We start from the raw sequence: 15,080 nt of genomic DNA, 5'->3' as shown, positions 1-15,080 counted from the left end.
AAAATGAGGCTCCTGGAAACTTGTGGTCCTTTTAGATAGCAGGTATGACTTAGTTCAAGCGTAGGAATGAAGACAACCAACTCTGTACAACTTCTACTGCTGGTATCTTCACTCTTTTCTTCAAAAGTAGTACTTTCTAGAAAAGTGCTTTACCACGGTGACATTATCCAACCTTAACACTTCACATTATAAGATGTAAGAAAGTGATTCAAAGAAAAAATAACGCAAAGCTAAAAATAGAAGTGATGGAAAAAGGAGTTGAAATTGAGAGCTTTCATCTGGTAGGTTTGCCCTGTAGAAGTGCAGACAACTTTGCAAAGAATAGGACTTCATTTTAGGATTAAGGGACAGTTTCATAGGAGGCACTGAAAAACATCACGATGCAGACAGAATGAGATGGCTGATTGTGGGATTTAGGGAGCATTAACCAATATCAAATTGTCTAACCTGACCTTCAGCTCCCTTTCCCCAGTACCTAGCACACATGCTGTGCCTTCTCCTAAACATTTAATTGCTTTCAGCTTCCTCATGAACCTTTTGCCACAAACTGGAAATTATCAGCATCCTTGCAAGGGTTATCTTCCTAGCTCAATACATGCCCTTTACTTCTATTCATCCTGCTGCTCAGGCTGCTCAGCCACGTCACCGCCTGATCCTGAACTGCTACTTCTCATCATGGTACACTTACAAACAATTAGTGCCTTTAGCTAAAGGCTGCCTTTATAAATGGGCAGGAAAATGCCCATGCAGAGGTATTACTCAGTACTTCCAGATAAACTCTAATTCAAATAAAAATACATCTTTTAAACTAGAATCAGCAATATTTAAACCATGATATTAAGCTCTCCACATGTCCAGATGTAAACCCAGATACCCATATTTCTCCAGTCCTGATGGTTTTATGGGTGGCCAAGTCTTTGCCAATGGTGGATTCTATTGGGGCCCAAGAAGTTTTCTTCCTCCCTGACTAGAACTGAAGCTACCCAGGGGCCACAGTAATTTACAATAACTCTCACGACAGGATGAAACAGCTACAGGCCATGCACTTGCACATTTTAAATATCTTGCTGACAAATTCAGGCATTAGAAAATCCCCCTTGAAATGTATATGACAGGCAAGTCTGCCTGGTACAGCCAAGCCAAGCTCCTTTGCTTGCACATATACCCAAGAAACGTCACATCTCTCATTTTAAAACCCTAAATATCTTTTAATTGCTTTAGGATTTTTTCACTTTTGTCCCCAGTGTAGAAATTTCAAATGCACTCTGAAGTGGGAAAAACTAGGAAGTAACTACACGACCGGTTGCACTTTGTTTTTTCTAACAAGCTGCTTTTCTTTCTGCCACTGCAGCTTTTCCTGTCTCCCTTCCCAGTGATGACAGTGCAGTTTCTTTGCCATCTGGGTCTCTTTTGTCATTTAAGTTCAGAATTCAGTGGTAGATGCAGGCAACCAGGCACACTATTGATCTCTGCTAGACAGCCATGGTGTGACTCAGCATCTACACAAAATACTGCCTTAAAAATAAGAAATTAACCTGATTAACTACCAAAATTATTTCCAGTTTATTCTGAGCATTCCCACTAAATGCTCCATATAGTTCTCTGAATGTTAGCTGCTGCATCTCGGTGCTGCATTCATATTTCACTGTCTAGCAGGGGCTGTGTTTGTAGACTGTTAGATGGATATTCGTAGATAAAAGAAATGATGAACAAAACTGCTTCTCCCCGTTTTGGTATTCTGTGACGTTCCCATCTCAGCAGACTGTGTCTGGCAGTCTCACAATGAAGCACTGCATGTGTCAGGGAGATGGATTATATCCGCAGTGTCTGAATTTCAACCCTGACTGTATGAGCTCCTGCTTAACCTTACCTCGGGGATCTTGAATTTTGTAACACTGAATTAGAACAGCAAATATACGTTTTTTATGTGTCCTGATTGTGCCACATCGCAAACGTTTAACGCCATGAGATAAGAAAAAGAAATATATATATATATATATATCTTTTATACGCATTTGGGAAATAGCATACTTACTCTTTACTCTGAGATATAAAGCACAAAGTACCATAAGGAAAAAAAAAAAAAACCAGGAATATTTTCATTTTGAAGATGTTTTATTTAGCTTTGAGGAATTAAAAAAAAAAAAAATCTATCACAAATTCCTTTTCAATGTCATTAGCAAATCAAACAGAAATGAGAAATAAATGGATTTATATATTCCTTTTTCCACTAGCTAAACTACAGACACCATAATGAAAAGTGCTGCAAAAATTGCATGAAGTAAATGGATTAATCTCATCTCCTACTGGCTAATTAAAACATGGGTACTGCAGCTCATAGCTAAGCTGAAATTTATATCTAGTGTGCATTAAAAAAACCCAATGAACTGGTTGAAAAAAATTTACAGATACTAGCACAATGTTGCAGACAAAGTCACGCTAACCAGAGCTGAACACTATTTTTTCCATGAAAAACTGCTGAACTTAGACCTTCGCTATTGTAAATTCAGGTCTGGACAGAAACAGAAAGAGATGCCAGAAGTGCAGATGTTCATATTCTACAGTTCCTGAAGGCATTCTTTCATGGAAAACAGCTTTGTTCATTTGAAGTTGATTTGGTCTTTCAGAATTGTGAGAGAAAATTCTTATAAGAATTTCAGTACTAATAGGTGAGATATTCCGAGTACAGAAATGACCACAGCTGAATGGGAAACAAATACGATAGCACATACCTACAGTTGGATCTCTCCTACAGTTTACAATATCAGGCTGTGCTTATAGGTTGTTTCAACACTAGTTTCTCATTTGCAATATCTTCTAATTAGAAATATTTATTCAATCTACAGATTTTAAAAATTGCATTGAGACCTTTTCTGAGAGAGAGACATAACAACACACTGGGGGCACATTTCTGTGATCCAGAATCACAAAATTGTAGGGGCTGGAAGGGACCTCCAGAGGTCATCGAATCCAACCCACTGCCAAAGCAGGCCCCCTACAGCAGGCTGCACAGGTAGGCATCCAGTTGGGTCTTGAATATCTCCAGAGAAGGAGAATCCACCACCTCTCCGGACAGCTTGTTGCAGTGCTGTCCACCGTCACAGTGTCACTCTCACTGTGAAGAATTTCCTTCATATGTTAATGCGAAAGTCTAAGGTGGGTTTGGGGCTCGAATCAAGATATGAAAGATTGCAGCATTTCTTGTTGTTTTTGTTTGTTTTCCCTTGCCCATCCCGTATTTTAGGTTAATACAAGATAATGAAAATGTTGAAGAAGCACAATTGATTATAAAGAGTGTTTAATTAATCTTGGTATTTTTACTGAGCACTGTTTAAAAGAAAAATAAAAGTGAAAATAATTCCCTAATTCTATAACATTTTCCCCTTCCTCAGTGCTGAATCACAGGTAATAATATCAAGAAAGTTAACATTGCAGTAGTCTGCAAATGCAGTCTAGTCTCTCTGAACACTCTAAATGATTGCTATATCAGAACAGGTTATCAGAAGAAATAAAACCAAGGGATTTGTTATGGAATATGTAGTTTGTAAAATGTTTTGATATTTTTCCTTTAGCACTGTTTGCAAAGAATTTATTCATCCTGAATCACAACACTGAAAAATACAGAACCTAGTCAGTGCAATAAAGAAATAGTCCTTAAGATTTGCAGAAATGGCTCTATGCTGTAAATTATATTTCCTGGCCTATTTTGACTGAAATGGAGCCCAGGAGATTTCCAATTTCTCACGCAGTTTAGAGCATACAAAACTGACACAAGATTGTCAAAACAAATTGGAAAACTTTTCTTTCAAAATATCAGAGAAAGGCAATGGTTAATGCATTTTCACTCCCTCAGTACTTAAGGCAGATGGAGAAATACCACCTAAAGTAAAAGTCCTATTCTTATCTTTAGAATTTCTGTGGAGACTCAAAGTCTCTGAAAGTGTTTATGTCAAGGAAAAGATGTTTTATTCTGGTATTCATAAACATTCAGCTGACACCTATGTTGCACCAGCATGAAACATATTTCTGGATATAGGAAATTATTATTTTGCCTAGACAAAATTTTCCTGAATTAAGCATGTAAAACTCCACACCATGTGTGCTACATGTTTGTTGAAGTACCACAATATGCCCCAGAAAACTAAAATTACTATCCTAATACTTCGTCATACAATACCATCTTTATGCTTCCCTTGTATCAAAGGGACACTGAGAACTTTTGTAGGATAGCGAGCCTTTATTAATTTACCTCATGGCTTGTTTTTTCCTTTTATTTATATCTAGCTGTAATCCTTACCACTCAACACCTAAATATGTCTTGTTCATTGAACTATTTTGCATCCCAACACCATATTTTTGTTTCCCAAACAAAACCACCTCATTTCTGTAGCTGCTCCATACTCACTTTTCTTATTCCTTCTAGAGACCAATCTACAACCACATATTCCCACTGTATATATCCCAGGACTAGCTGCAAGTTCTGTGCATCTCTGAAAGCAGTAAAGAGTGCAACGCATTCTAAAGTTTTTAATGACCTTACTTTAGAGACAGACTTGATCACTAAAGACAACATGACACATTTGAAGATCAGTGTCAGGCTCAAAGAATATTTCTGGCTGCCTCTGTCTGCTGAATGGTATGAAAAGCTTCTACAGTCATTCCAAGAATGTCTATATTGGCTAAGGTTATACAGTGCTTTATACAATTATCTCTGTTATAAAAACACTGTTGATATTCTTTAATTTATCAAGGTTACTAAGAGCCTTCAATATCCTTAAGTGCTTTTGAGTCTAACAGTATCAAGAATATCTGTATGCTAGGAACTAACAGTAACTGCTTTCTAAAGCCACAGAATTGCTTGTGTTGGAAAGGACTTATATAGTGGGCTATAGATCGCCCACTTCCAACCACTTGCCACAGACAGGAAAAACTCCCACTAGATCAGGTTGCTCAAAGACCTAGCCAACCTGGCCTTGAACACTCCAGATAAGGGGCATCCACATATTCTCTAAGCAGCCTGGTTCAGTATCACCCAAAGGACTGCATGGAGACGCATACTGAGCTTGGGAAACACTGCCTCTAGGAAAAGGAATGTATGGGTCTTGCTACTGTGGTGGTAGACATAGGACAAATACCAGACTTTGGTAACCACTGGCTTTTCCTTTATTTCTACTTCACACCAATAATAGAAGAAAGACATTTATCTGTAGCAAAAATTAATGAGTTTTAAGTTAGAAGAGTGAAATTCAGACCAAATTAAATATAAGTAGTAAAAATAATATTTGAAAAGCCATGCTCCATAAACGGAATAATCTCTGGTTTTAATTTGTTCAGGTCTGGAGTAACTACTTTTCTAATCAAACTAAAACTTTTTCTGATGCAATCACAAAAAAATTTGAATCTCTATTACATTATTTCTACATACCCTGTATACTGCAATGTATACTGCAACCTGAAAAACATCCTACTAAAATTACACTATGACTCTTTTGAATTAAAACAAACAAACAAAAAGCAACAGACAAGATCACTAAATTTGATTTTAAAGGAAAAAAAATATATCGTTACATCATCAACTGAAGGGGATAAAAGCTTGGGACATCAATTCATTAGCTTTGAAACAACAGTTAAACAAGAATTAATGAATCTTTGCATTAAGTTCATGTCCTGAATTTCCACCAAGTGCAACTCTTACAATTTTAAGTAAAACACTAATAAAAATAATCACCTGTAATATAATTTAATAACATTGAAGTATATTATTTCAGTTTTTCTGAACACTAATTTAAAAACTAAGTTAATCTAAGGTATTTCTCTTTCCTCCCTTAAATTCAGTTTTCACACTGGTGTTTTGCAGAACTGAACACAGATTAATTTCAGGAGGACTTTGTGACAGTCAGACAATGTACTGTATCATGATTTCTAAAAGATATTAAAAAGCTTTCTGAAAAAAAATCAGAAGATGCTATTGTGTGATTTTTTATTTTTTTTCCATCCTGCAGTGTCTCAACAGCTTTTCAATTACCTCTAATATCACATGCTCCATTTCAGGTTCTCAGAACAAGATACACACGTCATATGTGAATGTATTTACACGTATCAATATATTTCATAAAGAAAGCTATAAAGTCATTAATAGTTCAAGCTGCTGAAGTTCAGGAAACACTTTATGACATCTATATTTTTCTCAATATCTTTCTCTTTTTTTTGTAAGATCCTGCACGCTTTCAAAGCCCCTCTTAATGAAATTAATTTGTGCAAAACTACCTAATGGCAGAATACAGAGACTCAGCAAGACTCGTCTTGGAGATAAGGGGTGATAATAGTACATTATTTATAAATTCCAACATGGAGTACTTCTCTGAAGTATTAATGAGACTTGCAGATGATCGATTATTGCAATAGTATTGTAAGCTTCTCTAGGACATGTTAGGCAAGACAGTTATTCAGGCAAGCAAAACACCACACACACACACGAAAAAAAGAAAAAAGAAAAAAGAAAAAAAAAAAAGAACTTAAAGTTACTTAAATACTGTCTATAATTTTTTCACTAAATCTCCCTGTCTCTAGTGACAGACAATCCAGGTATATCCAAAGAAGTCCCCTACAACCAAGTTTGAGTGTGCTTTTGTTTCACTAGAAGGAAAAAAATCAGTAAGCAACAGCTAAGCAGTAGTATGCTCATAAATATCTACAGTGGAAAGACTGAAAGGCAAGAGATCTTTGCATGCGTGAGAACATCATTCCTTTCCTTGATTAATGGGAACACTTGCTGACATGCATATAATCCACAGCAACAACATACCTGGGGAAAGACAAAACTACCCTAAACAGTTGAAAATAGTCTAAATTAAGCATAATTCTTCACTATTTCAAGAGAAATAGTAAGACAATGTTACATTCAGACTGTTAAAAGAAAGAGACAACATTTCATCTTCAAGGCTTTTTTTTTTTTTTCTTCTTCTTAAATCAATGGACATAATTTCATTCTTTTCCTTCAGACCCACTGCACAGAAAACACCTCAAGGCCTGCAAGAAGATCGTCCCACCACCTCCACCCCCCTCATCTAGACTTTCTTCTGGGGGACTCTGCTATAGTTTCAATTTTTACAAAAGAACTATTTAGAAGATTTTTAAAGATAAACAAACAAAACCAGGAAATAACCAGCCAACATGACCTATGGAAAGTATTACCTGTTCCAGTTGTTATGACTTCAAAAGACTCCTAATAATCTTTCGTAAGTTTTTGTATTCCCTTGGGAGAAGTTGAATCTACAGCTAGTAATTGTACAATGGAGTTAGTAGTTTGGCTGAAACAGGAAGCTGTTAAATAAGTTATACAACAGTTCAACAGTTCCATCACCTGGGAATTGATAAAGGAATTGCTTTCAAGATGCAAGCTTTTCATCTTTCCTTTACAACTGAGTTGAGAACACACCGCCAAGTTTAATCTATGGGAAATGCCAACCTAGCTATTATAAGAAGTAGAATGAAACAAAAGCAAGCCACCAAAGATCCTCACAAGTTGCTAACAAGCAACTAAAGGTAGCTATACTTTGCACCTCAATCTTTACAATTGGCACAATGGACAGAAGCTTTTGTTGCCAGTGAGCTATGTTGCCATCAGCTAAATTGTAGACAAACATCATGAAAAGAAACAGTGAAGCAAGGGCAGACATCCTTAAAAATAGTTGGTTGCATATAAGGATCCCCCAGGAGGGACCAGCATATAAATATACATGTAAATGCTGGATCTACTTCTCACCTTCTGAGAGAAGAGCTTGTGGAATTTTATTCAACATGACTAACAGATGTAAGTTATCTATTATGCTCATAGGTTACCTTATACCTTCTTTTAAGACACGATTTCTCCGAGTCCAATTAAGCCATAATGAAAAGACAGTTTGTTCCTTCATTAAACAACTCAGCTAACCACCACCATCTTCAACAGGTGGTTCAAAACCGCATTGCAGAACTAGGGATCAAACAAATTAATGCTTTCTGGATAACAGGTTAAGTTCCACCTCTGTAGCTACTGCTTCTTTTTTACCATTGTAAAAATATTTCTAGGAGGACCAGCAGTGTATTAAAAGGATTCTTTCTTAAAAGATGTGAAGAACAGCAATTTGGCATTGAACTGTAAAGCTACCATGAACTTAAATAAATAAAATCCTGATATCTCCAGTTAACTCTTCAGAAAAAATCTCCATAGTTTTAAATGAAGATGGATTGGCTGAACAGGTCAGAAGAGACCTATACTTGAAAAGGAGTCTCTTTTAACCATGAATGTGGGCACATATAATATTAAGATGTGAATAGATGAAAACAGTAAAAATAAAGCAAAAAAAATGTTAAAGAATTAGAAACTTCAGTTCTATTAAAATCATTATTTCACAAAGACTCACAATAATAAATGAAAACATTAACAAGACTATTGTTAATTTTTTATTTTATGGTTTGTTTTAATCTTTTCACTGTTCTGCAGCTGGCTAGCCTTCACCTCCTGGTCAGTCTTAGAACTGCACTCCTTTCTCATGTTCTTTGTTGCATACCAAGCAAGCAAGCCTCAGAGATTTCCTTTGCCCGTTATTCTTGCTTTTGCAAGAAACTCAGTGTCATTTCAGTGCAGCAAACCTGTTGAAATGCTAAATGAACATCTCACTGTGAGCCAACCTCTGTCCTTAGCAAGGGTTTATAACTACACTTTATTATTTTAATGAGCAATGGAAACAGTAGGAATGCTCAGCAGTTTTGTAATAATACAGCTACACTGCTCATTCAAATGAAATGATGTTAGATATGAAGGATTCATTAAAATAGCATTTGTGTCAGATTTACCCTTAAAAATAAAGTAATTCAAAGCTAAAGCTGAGTTTCAAACACATCACTTGTGCCTGCACACTGCAGATAATAAAACCTTCTACTTTAGCCCATTGAGGAACAGACAATATATAAATTTAAAGAACTAGACTGAATTCGGTCAGTAAAGAAAAACAATGTGTTCTTCCATTAGTATCCTAACTTTGCAGAACAAATGTTACTTTCTTAGATATTAAACTTTTGTTTATACTATGTGTTGATCAAAATCTGAAGTCCAAAATTAGCCATTCTTTCTAAAAGTCAGATGGGGATTTTTCCAAAGCCATACCTAAAAGAAATGTTCATTTCCATCAGAGGATTGAAAGATCTTTATGAAAGATATCATTATTTAACTTGGTAACAAAATAGATACACATAATAAAAGCAGCCCAGAAATGATCTTACAAAGTCAGGAACATTTGGACTTGCAACTCATTCAAAGGATGGGGAGGGATGGGGTAGATCTTTTCCTCTTACCAAATGAATGCGTCTCAGCTTCATTCAGAACAGCCCCCAAAATACTTTTCCCTAGTTTTAGCCCTTTGTTTCACATAAAAATCCTGACTGGCCTAATGAAAGTTCAGCAAGAAAAACAGCTATAGTAGTTCTATCAGAATGCTCATCGTAGCATTTGTTCAACTGCTGATAATACATCAAACAACACCATATAAGCCTATCTGCTGTTCTCCACCCTCCAGAAAGAGTACTATAGACTAGAGTCACTGGGGAGGAGGAAAGGTAGTCCTTGATGTTTATTTATTTTTTAGGCACACATTCATTCATTTACATTTATGGCAGAAAAAGCACAGTCAATTAAAATTAAACACACTTGGTTTTTGAATCCAAAGCAGAGAGGGGAGGTTTGCGATCCCTTAGGAGATCACATAGATGCTACTGCTTTGGAAAAGCACTCTAGAAAATTCTAGCTCCAGCTGTGCATATCATCATCTATATACACCCCACATATAAAGTACGTGGATATTTGAATAATCAGAACTGGGTCACTCTCTTCCATTTGTTATTTTGCCTTTGCAGTACTAACTGTAAGGAAGGTGCCCCTTGAGATACTTGGAGCTACTGAACAAATTCATAGATATTCGTTTTGAATGCATTCAAAACGAATTAACAGTATATAGATATTGACTTTACCTTTCAGTCAACATCACAGTTCATTGACCCTTGAGGTAAATACAAATCTCAGCCTTGACTCAGTCTATATTTATTACTCAGTTCAGCACATCTTGATTGCCATCTCAAGATAATTCAGAAGATACTTGATATTCAGGAAAGTTTATTACGTTCTTGTATAATTTCTATGTACTATCTTTTCCTCTATTAAGATTATAGAAATTTTAAGTGGTGTTTTGATAAATAATGTTAACCCAGATTTAGCTATTCTTATTTATCATAAATAAACATACATGCACATACTGAGTTCCTCAGACCATCTAGTAAGCACGGACAATGCAGAGCTCAGCAGCAGTAAGTTCTGCTTGGTAATGAATTCAACAACATTCCAAGGACAAAGTAAACAACTGCCATGTTAAAAAGAAATATGCATTAAAAAATAACTAAGATTCCTTATATTCATAAATAATACTCTTAAGTAGCCCATGCCACAGGGTATTGACATGTCATTTACTCAATCAAACCTAAGAAGGAACTCTGAAAGCAGAGCACAAGATTCACCCAGACAGGGGACTTCGTCCTTGGAGGAAATATTCAAACAAGTCGAGGAAAACAACGTCACTGAAAAAGTATCCTATTTCCCAGAAAAGAAGAAAATCAGGACTTTAGTGCACAAATGATTTTTAATGCGGTTCCCCAACACACTGCACATTTACAGTCATTACAGTCTGAGGGTGTTGAGGCTTCTACTTGCACAGAGAAATGTTTTCCACAGTACAAGTGCTTAGACAATCCTCCACGAAAACAGATAATGAATATCTGCTACCCGTGCAAGTGCCATGCATTCAACAGCTTGACTTCAAAAGAAATTTCTTCTAGAATGCCTCTTACCACAACGTGTAAGCTGGGTGAATAGGAAAACCAACATTCCAAATTTCCTGTTAGTTCAGCCCCACAGATAAACTTAGATCTCCCTAGTTGTAAAGATGATTGAGAGTCACCTTACAAAAAAGCAAAGATCCCATCTGTGACTTGTAAGATTGTCTCCAACATAAATCAGAAGCTGAGATGCACTCAAAGAATGAAGTACTGTAGAAAAGCAGAGTGGCAGGAGCTGCTGAAAACAATGACTTTGCATTCTGTAAGAGAAATCATTTCAGATTGTTGCTTGGTGCCCTGAATATCACCACCAACCTTGAACCAACATCTTTTCCTGTTAGTGACATTGAATATTTGCTTTAATAAGTGATTTCTATTTTTATTATTTTGGAAATATAGATTTAACAGCTGTGCTGGGATTACTATTGTAATTCATATTTGCCAATATTGATAGAGATGTTCAATACCCTGGATGAGAGCAGATATTAATTACCATTGATAATTGATGAGAACGTCCTTTTACAGTTTGTTCCTCGAGACACTGAGTTTCCTCAGGCTTCAAAATGCAATCAACATCATTTTCAGCGGCGAGAATGGCAGACACACATGACTGGTAAAAATCTGAAATGTTCACTTTGAAACTCAGCTGGAAATCAAAGTGCTAATTTCAATGAGGTCATCACTGATCACATGCCCCACAATAGTCTGTTTTACAAGAGAGGGAAGTTATCCAATGTTTTAGATGGAGGAAAGCTGATTAGCCAGATACTAGATCAATCAGCTATTACTTCTGTATTACCCAATAAGATTAAGCTAGATATCCTAATTTAGACAAATTCTTTTGAGATTTTGCATTAGCAGTAAGACACATAAAAGACTAATTTCAGGGAGCAGAGCATAATAAAGGCAGTGCAGCTTTCTTATCTCTTTACACCACACTGAAGTATTTCCAGCCACCAAGCAGGAATTGAGAGGAACTGTCCCTAAACCACTAATAAGGCTTGGCTGATCTGTTTCATCACTATCTCACAGTAAAAACAAGAATAACCAAAAGGTGGCCAAAATTTGAAAGAAGGCAGGAGCATCCCAGCTATATCTCAATTCCAGCTAATCCCAATTCACTTTTCACATTGTTTACTCCTGAATTATTCACTTCTGCCAGAGCAATGTCAAATGGCTGTAGGAGATATCTAGTAGGACACTATATTTTCAACAAGAAAACTCCTTAGAAGCTATCGGATGTCAGTGATACTGACAAGGAAGAAAGACTTTCAATCCAGAGCTTCAACATACTGTGTAAGTTGCCCTACAAAGAGAATAAACGTATTTTCTAAAATAAAAGATCAGAAAACAAGTTATTACTATGAAGTAAGGTTAAAACAATTGCTTTGCTGTCAAAATTTGCAAAGTCATTCTTCTGTTATTTGTTCCTTGTTAATGATCTACGAGGCTAATTTTATGGAGCTGTCAGTAATTATATATCAGCCTGCAGTGCCTACCGCACAAAAATAGTAACTTAGCTATAGTAAAAACACTGTCATTTTATTTTTCTACTTTAAAATGATTTTATAAATTTAGAGTTAAGTCAACGGATTCATTCTTGCAGAGGGGATACAGTAAATAATATTATAATCAGCAATTACCATATCGGAATCATCTATCTAGAAAACTACTAGAGAGAATATGAAGTCCAAACAAATCCAAACTGGAACCTTTTAGAGGATCTCCCAGCAAAGAGTATAAATATCATATATTGTTTATAGTGCAAGAATTAAGTTAATGGCAAAGAAATATTTCTAAAGATTGGTGATTCTGAGCAATTACAGAAGACTCCTAAGGAAATATTTAAAAATTTACTGAGTACGAGACACAGGAATTAATTTTTTTCTGCATATAGTTAGGACAGGCAAGAGTGTTTGGGAGACTTTTTAAATTTTTTTTATTTTTTTAAATATTATTTCTCCACTCCACTAATTGGAAGATAGGACAAGGTTACTGGAAGTTGGAGCTACTGGGTGTTTTCTCAGAATAATCCACACATTCAGACTGGTATTTACAGATAAAGCAATGGGATTCAAAAACACTAGTTCCTCCTATGTTTTTACTTCCCCCCACTTTCAGGGCAATAAATCAAAAGTAAAAAGGCACTCAGTTGATACATTTCAATAGACAAGCAGCACCATATGGAGCTGCACATGTTCCAGCAACATCACAAGCCATGATGTAATGCATAAGAGCTGAAAGCATCATTATGTGCAAGGTGTAGGCATGTGAGAGTTTAAGCACACCAAGTGGAGTGGTCACTTCTATCGTTTTTTTGGGCATAAGTTGATAAATAATTATGATGTCAAAAAAATTATCTAGAACTTCAAATAAGTACATAAAATTTAGGGGTTACAATATTTATTCATTTTTTTCTCCCCAGATTAAAGTATGCAATTCAGTGTATGGAAAACCAGACAAGAACAAAAGAAATTTTCATCACACGAGGAGAATAGCTCATCAAAAGATTTCACTGAAAGAGAGATAGGAGACTGGTACTGTGAAATTTGAAGGGATATGGAAACCCAACTACATTTTATTTATGTCATGTTGGCACATTCTTGATGTATCTTAACATACTACAAAGATCTAACAAGTAGAAAATGTAGCACATTGCTCTACCTAATATATAGATGCAAGTATTAAATAAATTGATAATAAAGACAAAATTTTGCTATCTAAAAGTTAAAGAATTTGTAAAGATTTGATGTATTACTGGAGTTTCAGCAAAAAGCCCTCCAAACACAAAAGAGATACCCATACGCTTACCAAACTCCAAAATTTGGAGTATGCATCCAAATAACACTGTGTTGCACTGAATGCACATACAACTTCTGATGGTATCTGAGTCAGAAGGGTAAAAGAGGCAGAAAGACATATTCAGTTGGAGATGTATCATCAAAGCTCTTGTCAAATGACTTCCAGGAAATGACAGTGGTTATTCAAATAATAGTAGTTGGATCAGCATATTTCTTGCTTCTTTTAGTAACATACATGAGAAGTTTCCAGTGACAAAAGTTTGTTTGTTTTCTCCCAAACAGAAGCTGACAGTGCAATTCTGCTGTCCCTATATAAATGATTCAGGAAAGACATATAGAAATTGAAGAACATCAAACAGAAGCAGAAAGAAAAGGGAATAACAATCCTGAAAAATTGATGCATTTGTTAAAGTACTTCTTGTGAAAATAATAAATGAAAGGCTACCTCATACAAAGTAATCTTTGAGGTAGTTTATAATTGCTGGAAAAAAAGTATGGATACAACTATTCTAGGATGGTATTCTCCCTTCTCTGACATAGCTTTAATGGGAAATGGTGCAGTTGGACATAAGACTTTGATTCACTTAATGCACCTACTGAAAATGCACTTTGCAGTGACCCTCATTTGATCAGCAGTTTGTTATGCAGTCAGCAGCAAAGCATGGATCTGGCATGCCAGATCGCAGCATCTTCAAAGCATAAGACAGAAATTATTTTTAAAATAATAAAGTCACCAAAGCCTGGAAACTGTAGTTCCCTCTGTCGCTGCAGTGCAAAGCAGGGCATCTAAGATGTTGACTTCAGGGTATATATAAACATTTGATATTCTGTAGTAGCTTAATTAACTTGGATTGTCAATTATTGTATTTGGAGAATAAAGTTGCATGATCATTACCTTCTTGTAGCTCTCTCAAGCACCTGCACAATTTGTTACATGCTGCAGAGGCTTGCATGACAGTGCCTATGCACTTTCTCATGGTATATAATAGACAGTTCACTGCTTATAAACTACTGACAAAGAGACATCAAATGCGTTAACTTCTTTAAAGCTGGGAAATAAGTGTTCATTGGCCAAACCTAGTCGAGATCTGAAAAGAAGTAGGCAGTTATCAAAATGAACCTCAGTGAACTGGAACGACTCTGAAACAACCCAAACTCTCCTTGGTCAACTTGTGGTTTGCAAAACTATCCTTAACGGAACATGTTTTTGTGTTAAAACAGTGCAAACAGTGCCTACTGCTGAAGGGTTCTATCCCTAAAATCTAAATAATGACATATTCAGCTAATCTTAGTGGTAAAAAGTAGTGAAAGATTAAAATTAAAGAAATCATCATTGCATTTCTGATACTATCCCAGATCTTCAACCACTCAAAATGCTGTTCTCTGAGACAGCCAGCAACAGTTGAAAAAAAT

The sequence above is a fragment of the Lagopus muta genome, chromosome 1 (assembly GCF_023343835.1).
Source record: "Lagopus muta isolate bLagMut1 chromosome 1, bLagMut1 primary, whole genome shotgun sequence".
Classification (NCBI taxonomy): Eukaryota; Metazoa; Chordata; class Aves; order Galliformes; family Phasianidae; genus Lagopus; species Lagopus muta.
The sequence above is the reverse complement of the archived record's forward strand: the minus strand, read 5'-3'. Positions refer to the sequence as shown.